The sequence below is a fragment of the Callithrix jacchus genome, chromosome 21, assembly GCF_049354715.1.
Source record: "Callithrix jacchus isolate 240 chromosome 21, calJac240_pri, whole genome shotgun sequence".
Taxonomy (NCBI): Eukaryota; Metazoa; Chordata; class Mammalia; order Primates; family Cebidae; genus Callithrix; species Callithrix jacchus.
In genome coordinates, this window is record NC_133522.1 from 30,761,553 (window position 1) to 30,769,110 (window position 7,558).

At 33.5% G+C, this 7,558-nt stretch overlaps 1 non-coding gene across 1 annotated transcript; it reads right to left on the bottom strand.

Moving 5' to 3' along the window:
* Positions 1 to 7,201: 7,201 nt before the first annotated feature.
* LOC118150035 (U4 spliceosomal RNA) lies at positions 7,202 to 7,342 on the bottom strand. Its single transcript, XR_004737797.2, has one exon. It is a non-coding gene; the product is annotated as a U4 spliceosomal RNA (small nuclear RNA).
* Between the last annotated feature and the right edge of the window lie 216 nt (positions 7,343 to 7,558).

Below are 7,558 nucleotides of genomic sequence, written 5' to 3' on the forward strand. Positions count from 1 at the left end.
AGGTCAAGAGATCGAGACCATCCTGGTCAACATGGTGAAACCCCGTCCCTACTTAAAATACAAAAAATTAGCTGGGCACGGTGGCGCATGCCTGTAATCCCAGCTACTTGGGAGGCTAAGGCAGGAGAATTGCCTGAGCCCAGGAGGCGGAGGTTGCGGTGAGCCGAGATTGCGCCATTGCACTCCAGCCTGGGTAACAAGAGCGAAACTCTGTCTCAAAAAAAAAAAAAAAAAAAAAAAAAAAAAAAGTTCTTCAACCACCTTTCAATACAACTAAAGAAACCAACCAAGGTTATTACCTTATACCATTAATAAGTCAGCCCTAAAAACTTAGAAGCTTGACTTAACTTGGAAATTGAAAAAAAAGAAACCGATGAAATCCATAGAAGAGGGTTATCCTTCATTTCTCTCTCCAGCCTCTCTACACACTATCCCACACTGTTTCTTCTGAACTACAGGATAAAATTCAACTTATAGTAAAACGCAGGCTAAAATAACCCTCCAAAATGGAATATCACTACTGAGAAAACTATTGATCACAGGAGGAATCTATTTAATATGAGGAGGAAAAGGCATTAAAGTTATCCAGTTATATTAGTAAATTTAAGAGAGACATTTCAGTTAAACTATGCCCTAAAAATAAAGCACACAAAAAGAAAATCAATCATGCGGAATGGATTTTATTCTTTTAATGACAACAATAAAAAACATCAGGGAAGCTTACTATTCAGAACAAAAAAGTTAAGCGTCTCAAAGTTGTACTGTACATACTGGATTTCCCAGTTGTCTTGAAATCAGAAGCCTCAAGGTAAGCCTTTAGCACTGCAGTGACAAAATGCATGTGAATTAGATAGGTACTACTTGGGATCAAAATCTCAAGTGATTTCTTTAGAGAGAATATCGGAGTATTTCATTAAAATCATTCAAATAAATTGAAGGTATGCTATGCTTAAGAATGGAAAGGGTTAGTAAAGGCGAGATATCAATTATCAGGAAATGAATCTGTAAATCCAAGCATTTCAAACAATGGTACCTGATAAAGGGGTTTAAAATATGTTCAAATGATTACGGCTAAAGTCACATAGTAATTATTTAAAAAAGAAACAATATTTTGCCACTGACATTGGAGCAGGACTAACGAATACTTAGGCATCAAAGAACCAAAATAGATGCTTTAAATATGAACAAAAGCCTATGACACGTTGCTAAAGAACAGAAGTCACATTCAATATTAATCGCTAAAAATGTATTTTCCAAGAACTGATATCGTCCAAATTAGATTTCCATATTTTAAAAAAGTTAAATTATTACTCACCATATATCATAAGAATAAATTATAAATGAAATAAGAAGAAGATGAAAGGAAAATTAGAGGAATACTTTCAAAACATGGTACATGCCTAAAAAAATTAGAAAACATTCTAAAAATCTCAATGAAAAAAGACTGATGCATTTATATCATAATGTAAAATACACCATATAAAAATATATAGCAGAAATGAATAAGAACTTATGAAAAACATTTCCAACATCTAAAATAATCACTGTTTTAATGTCCAGAACATAAAGTCAATTATAAATCAGAAAGATATTGATAAAAGAATTAGTAGAAAATGGCAAATTATATAATTAAAATATCTAACACTGACTTAGCTTTGACAATAAGGCAGATGTTGCTTTACAAATTATATCTTATTATTAATTGTTATATGTCTTGTTATGTCAACTGAGTTATTCCTCACACTGATACCAGGGAGAGCACTGGGTGAATGCTTTCCTTGTTTCAGGAATTGTGGTAGACAAGTAGCAAGATCACTAAGAAAGGGAGATATGTGGAATAAAATGAAATTCAAGACAAGAAACCAGGATGTACAGGTTTTTTGTAAGACTATGAACAACGTAGATTTTTATACTAAGAGCAATGGAAAGCACAAAGATAGTCTGAAGTTCCTTGGTGATATTATCGGGTTTGTATTTTACTAGAGGTAATATTATTTGGGTGGAGAACACATGAGGGGGATCTAGGAAAGGAAGAGTGAAACATTGATTTAGGGAGAACAGATATTAAACTAAATAATATAATATAGTAAATAGACGAATAATAGTGTGTTGGATGAGAGTGAAATCAGTTGAAATGGAGAAAACTAACAGATTCAGATGAAGATACTACTTAAAGAAATACAAGTATTCCTAGATATAGATAAATAGATAATACATAGCTTTGTAATAGAACCATCAATATTTTTAATAAAACCTGTATTTTGTGTTTTCTATAAATTATTTGAATAAAATGATATTAATTCTGTAAAATCGTAATATTTATAAAGTCTATTTAAATGGCAAACTGTGGTTTTCTAGTGAAAAATTACCAAAATTTAAGGGCAAAAATACTACCTTATTTCCAAACAATACAATTTCTCATTTCTGAGACAAAAACAAGCAAAATTATGGGAGGAGTTGAGAATGTTTTGTTCTAAATATACTTTAAAAACTTATCTCTGTGACTAAAGTGCTTCTCAGTAACCAAAATGTTTTAATAACAATTGAAAGGCATTGCCATGCTTTAGGGCAACGTCTAACCAAGCTCACTAAAATGCTATATTTTAAGAAGCATTGCTGAATATAATGTTTCCCAATGTACTACTCTGTTGTGGGATGTCACTGTGAAACTTTTTTTCAGTTATGTAATATTATCTTGCTTCAAGAGCTTTTTGAAATAACTCAGAAATTCTATTTAACAAATAAGTCCTATTAAATATTTTCAAGCAAAAATTGTGTTTCATATGCTTTTAAAACATTTTATTAATAAATTTCTATTTCAACAATTTAGAAAGACATTTCTCCTCATTCATTGGGGTAAGATTGCCACCTCCCACTATAAAATGTTAAAAGACAAGAAAGCTGGAAAGGAGAATTAACGAAAAAACCAAACATGGAGCACATGACCAGCTTGGCTTTATCATGTCAGATTCAGGGGTCCTTCCTGGACCTGGGAAAATATATACGGTGAAATTTGACCAAGAATTTATACTGTGCTGCTCTTATTTTTAACACACAAGCATTAATTAGACCGGTTGTTTACATTGAGAATGTAGCTAAAATAAATGTAAGCTTGAGGGATACAGAATCAGTTCTAGCACATCGAGTCAATAAAGACAAAAAATACTGCATGGATGGATATATTCTAGGCACACACACAAATGCATGCACAAAAACATGTATGCTTCTTGCTAAGTTTGAAACATTCATCTCCAAAAAGAAATGTATCTTTCATTGCAATTTGAAAATGAAAAGAGAAAACAAAAAGAAGTAAAATTACCCATTTTGCCACCTACCTCACACCCACAGCAATTATTGCTGGCATGTATTTAAACAATGTGCTTGAGCTTGGAGAAATTGAGAACAGCTTCCTGCTCCAATGTGGCCATATCCCAATGCCTGTTGAAGAAACCAGCAGTCACTGTGCCTGCTGTTGGATCAACAGTCTCCTCGCAGGTGGTTCCCTTCCCCTGCAACTATGACAAGTTTGTTTATTTCTTTTTCTGTCTGACAAAGATAACTGGTAAATATAAAGCAATCTAACTGCTTTTCTAACAGCTCACATCTCCAATACACAGCAAGGAGCACGTGTGTGACTCTGGTGTTTTCTTCTTTCTTTGGAACACCACTTTCTTCTGGTCTAAACCTGAACGCCTGGGAACAAACGATCTAACAGAGCATGTTACATTCATTTCAACAGTGCCGTTAGCTTCAGTTTATTTATTTACTTTTTATTTTTAGAATTTATGGATACATAAAAGTTGCACATATTCAGATACATGTGATATTTTGATCCAATCACGAAATGTGTAATGAGCAAATCAGGATAATTGATATATCCATCCCCTTAAACATTTATCATTTCTTTGTGTTAGGAACATCCAAATTATACTCTTTTAATTATTTTGACAATAAATTACTGTTTGTATTAGTCACATTATTGTACTACCTAACACTATATCATTCCTTCCAAATGTATTTTTGGACTCATTGACTAATCACTGTTTATCCCCTCATCCCCGCTACACTTCCAGACTCTGGCAACTGTCATTTTACTTTCTAACTCCAAGAGATCGACATTTCCACCACCCACATATGAATGAGAACATACAACATTTGTCTTTTTTGCACCAGGTTTACTTTATTTCATTCAAGTTCTATACATGTTTCTGCCAATGACAAGATTTCAGTCTTTCTTATGGCTGAATAATATTCCATTGTGTATATGTATCATATTTTTATATCCATCTGTTTGTTGATGGACACTTAGGGTGATGCTATATCTTGACCATTGTAAATAGTGCTGCAGTAAATATGGGAGTACAGATAGTTCTTTGATATTCTGATTTCCTTTAGTTTGGCTACATATATCCAGCACAGTGCAATTGCTAGATCATATGGTGGTTCCATATTTAGATTTTGAGAAACTGTCATCCTGTTCTCTATAATGACTGTATTAATTTCCATTCCCACCAACAATGTATGACTGTGTCTCTTTATTCGCATTTTCATCAGCATTCATTGTAGCCTTTTAGATAAAAGCCATTTTTTAAATTTTATTTTACTTTAGGTTCTGGGGTACATGTGCAGATCATGCAGGGTTGTTGCATAAGTACTTACATGGCAATGTGGTTTGCTGCCTGCATCCCCCCATCACCTATATCTGGCATTTCTCCCCATGTTATTTGTCCCCAACCTTCCCACCCATGCTGTCCTTCCCTTATCCTCTCCACCAGACAGACTCCAGTGTGTGATGCTCCCTTCCCTGTGTCCATGTGTTCTCATTGTTCAACTGAGAACATGTGGTTTTTGATTTTCTGTTCTTGTGTCAGTTGGCTGAGAACGATGGTTTCCATATTCATCCATGTCCCTACAAAGGACACAAACTCATCAGTAATTTTATGGCTGCATAGTATTCCAAGGTATATATGTGCCACATTTTCCTTGTCCAGTCTATCATCAATGGGCATTTGGGTTGGTTTCAGGTCTTTGCTATTGTAAACAGTACTGCAATAAACATACGTGTGTATGCATGTGTCTTCATAATAGAACGATTTGTAATCCTTTGTGTATGTACCCAATAATGGGATTGCTGGGTCTGGGGTGAGATAAAACATTATTTAACTGGGGTGAGATAAAATATTAATATCTTTGGACCATTTTTAAATTAGATCATTTGTTTTTCTGTTATTCAGTTATTTGAGCTCCTTATATATTTTGGTTCTAATTGTCAGATGAGTAATTTGCAAATATTTTCTCCTACTCATGTGGATGTCTCAAGTTTTTTTGCTAGATATGATAATATTTTTATGAATGAGTACACATCTGTTCTTAAATTAGAAGTAACACAATGCCTTGTGTATGGCAAAATATTTCCTTTACTCTTAGAAGCTGAAACAAAAAATAGCTAACTGATTTCTGACATAGGAGAGTTAGTAGTTTTTTACACTACTGAGTAAAAGTTTTCATAAACAACATATGTGGTTTTTACAATTAGAAGAATGTCTGGGTCAGAATTCATAGATGTTATTTCTGGAATTGTGAAGTTCCAAAGGTATGTCTTATGAAAAGGCTGAATGTTTTTTCTTTAAATCTTGAACTAAGGAGCAACAAATCTTCAACACATACCTGAAACTAAGCATTATTTGGAAAATACGAAGACTAATTCTCATCCTAAAACTCACTTTTTATTTTGGGTATATTTAGCAACGTTATTTACATAAAATGAGATTCAAATTGTATAAAATTTCTGGGTTATTTTATCCTAATTCCGCAAATGATCCTATCCCCATGTGTAATATATCACTGCCTATTCATAAATAGAAATATATTTATAGTTATTAAAATTTGTAAGTAAAATCTCTAAATCACACAAACACACACACACACACACACACAGTTTTTTGTTGTTCCCTCCCTGTTTTAGGCAAATAACATATTATTGTTTCTAATATACAACACTCTTTTTGATTCACGTTTCCATAGAAACCAAACGGTCAGTGTGTTTTTGATCTTTGTTGCTATTGTGAAATGAATTTGGCGGTTTGGGAGTAGGTGAAAATTGTTATATAATAAGTAAATCTGACTATGAGCTTTAAGAGAAAACATAAGCCTAAAAAAGAATGAGTTCATGTCCTTTGTAGGGACATGGATGAAGCTGGAAACCATCATTCTGAGCAAACTATCACAGGAAGAGAAAACTAAATACTGCATGTTCACACTTGTAAGTGGGAGTTGAACCATGAGAACACCCCATAGACACAGCAAGGGAACATCACACACAAGGCCCTGTTGGGGAGTAGGAGGCAACGGGAGGGAGAACATTAGGACAAATATCTAATGCATGTGGGGCTTAAAATCTAGATGACGGGTTGATAAGTGCAGCAAACCACCATGTCACATGTACGCTTATGTAACGAATCTGCAAGTTCAGCACATGTATTCCAAAACTTAAAGTAAAATTAAAAAAAAAATTAAATTAAAAAAAGAGAATGAGCCTCATGATAAAAATAAAGATTAAATATAAATAATACCATATCAGGTTTAAAACAGAAAAAAAAATAGAAATATTGAGGAAATAAAAAGAGACTCATATGAATACATTAAATTTTAATTGTGAATAAAGATGATGCCACTGATAATTGTAGATGGCATTTGTTGTTTTCAAAATGATGTTGGAAAATGGACACATCACATGAGGGAAAAAGAACTGACCCTCTAACATTAGAAACATGATCTCTAAATGGTTATGAACCTCAATGCCAAAGTAAAACTATATATTTAGCAGAGAAAAATGGAGACTTTTTGTGAACTAAGTAAAAGGACTTTATGAAAATTGTGTTCAAAAGTATAATCCAAAGAGCAAAAATAATGATTACATTGGAAGTCGTATTCAATAAAGAATACCATAAATAAAAATTACTCACAGCTGCCAGCAGAAAAGAAGGTATTTTCATGTCTAAAGTTTTTGAGAAGGAAATATAGAACATAAACTTATACACATCAATGAGGTGTAAACACAAAATGAAATTTTCTAAAAATATAATGAGGAAATTTATAAGGCAAGGGACATTAGTTTCTTTTTACTGCTGTGAAAATTACCACAAACTTAGTGATTTAAAACAATAAAAATGTACTCTTTTTTATTTAGTTTTTTATTCAGTCTCTGTAGAGACTGCGAAAAATTGCCAACGCCGACTATATTTTAAGTCGTCATGGCAGGGTATTGGGAAAAGTTTTCAATTAGCAATAATCGCGCCTCAGATAAACCTCATTGGCTACGATACTGCCACTGCACAAAGCTTAAAATGTATTATTTTACAGTTGTGAAGTTCAGAAGTTTAAAATCGCCCTCCACTGGCTAAAGTGAAGATGTGAGCAGTCCTGCTTCCTTCTGAGGCTCTGAAGGGAAAATCAGTTCCCTTATATTTTTCAGCCTCTACAGGACTCCTGCATTCTCTGACTCATGGCCTTCCTTGTATCCCTCCAGTCTCTTGCTTCTGTCATCACATCTACTGCT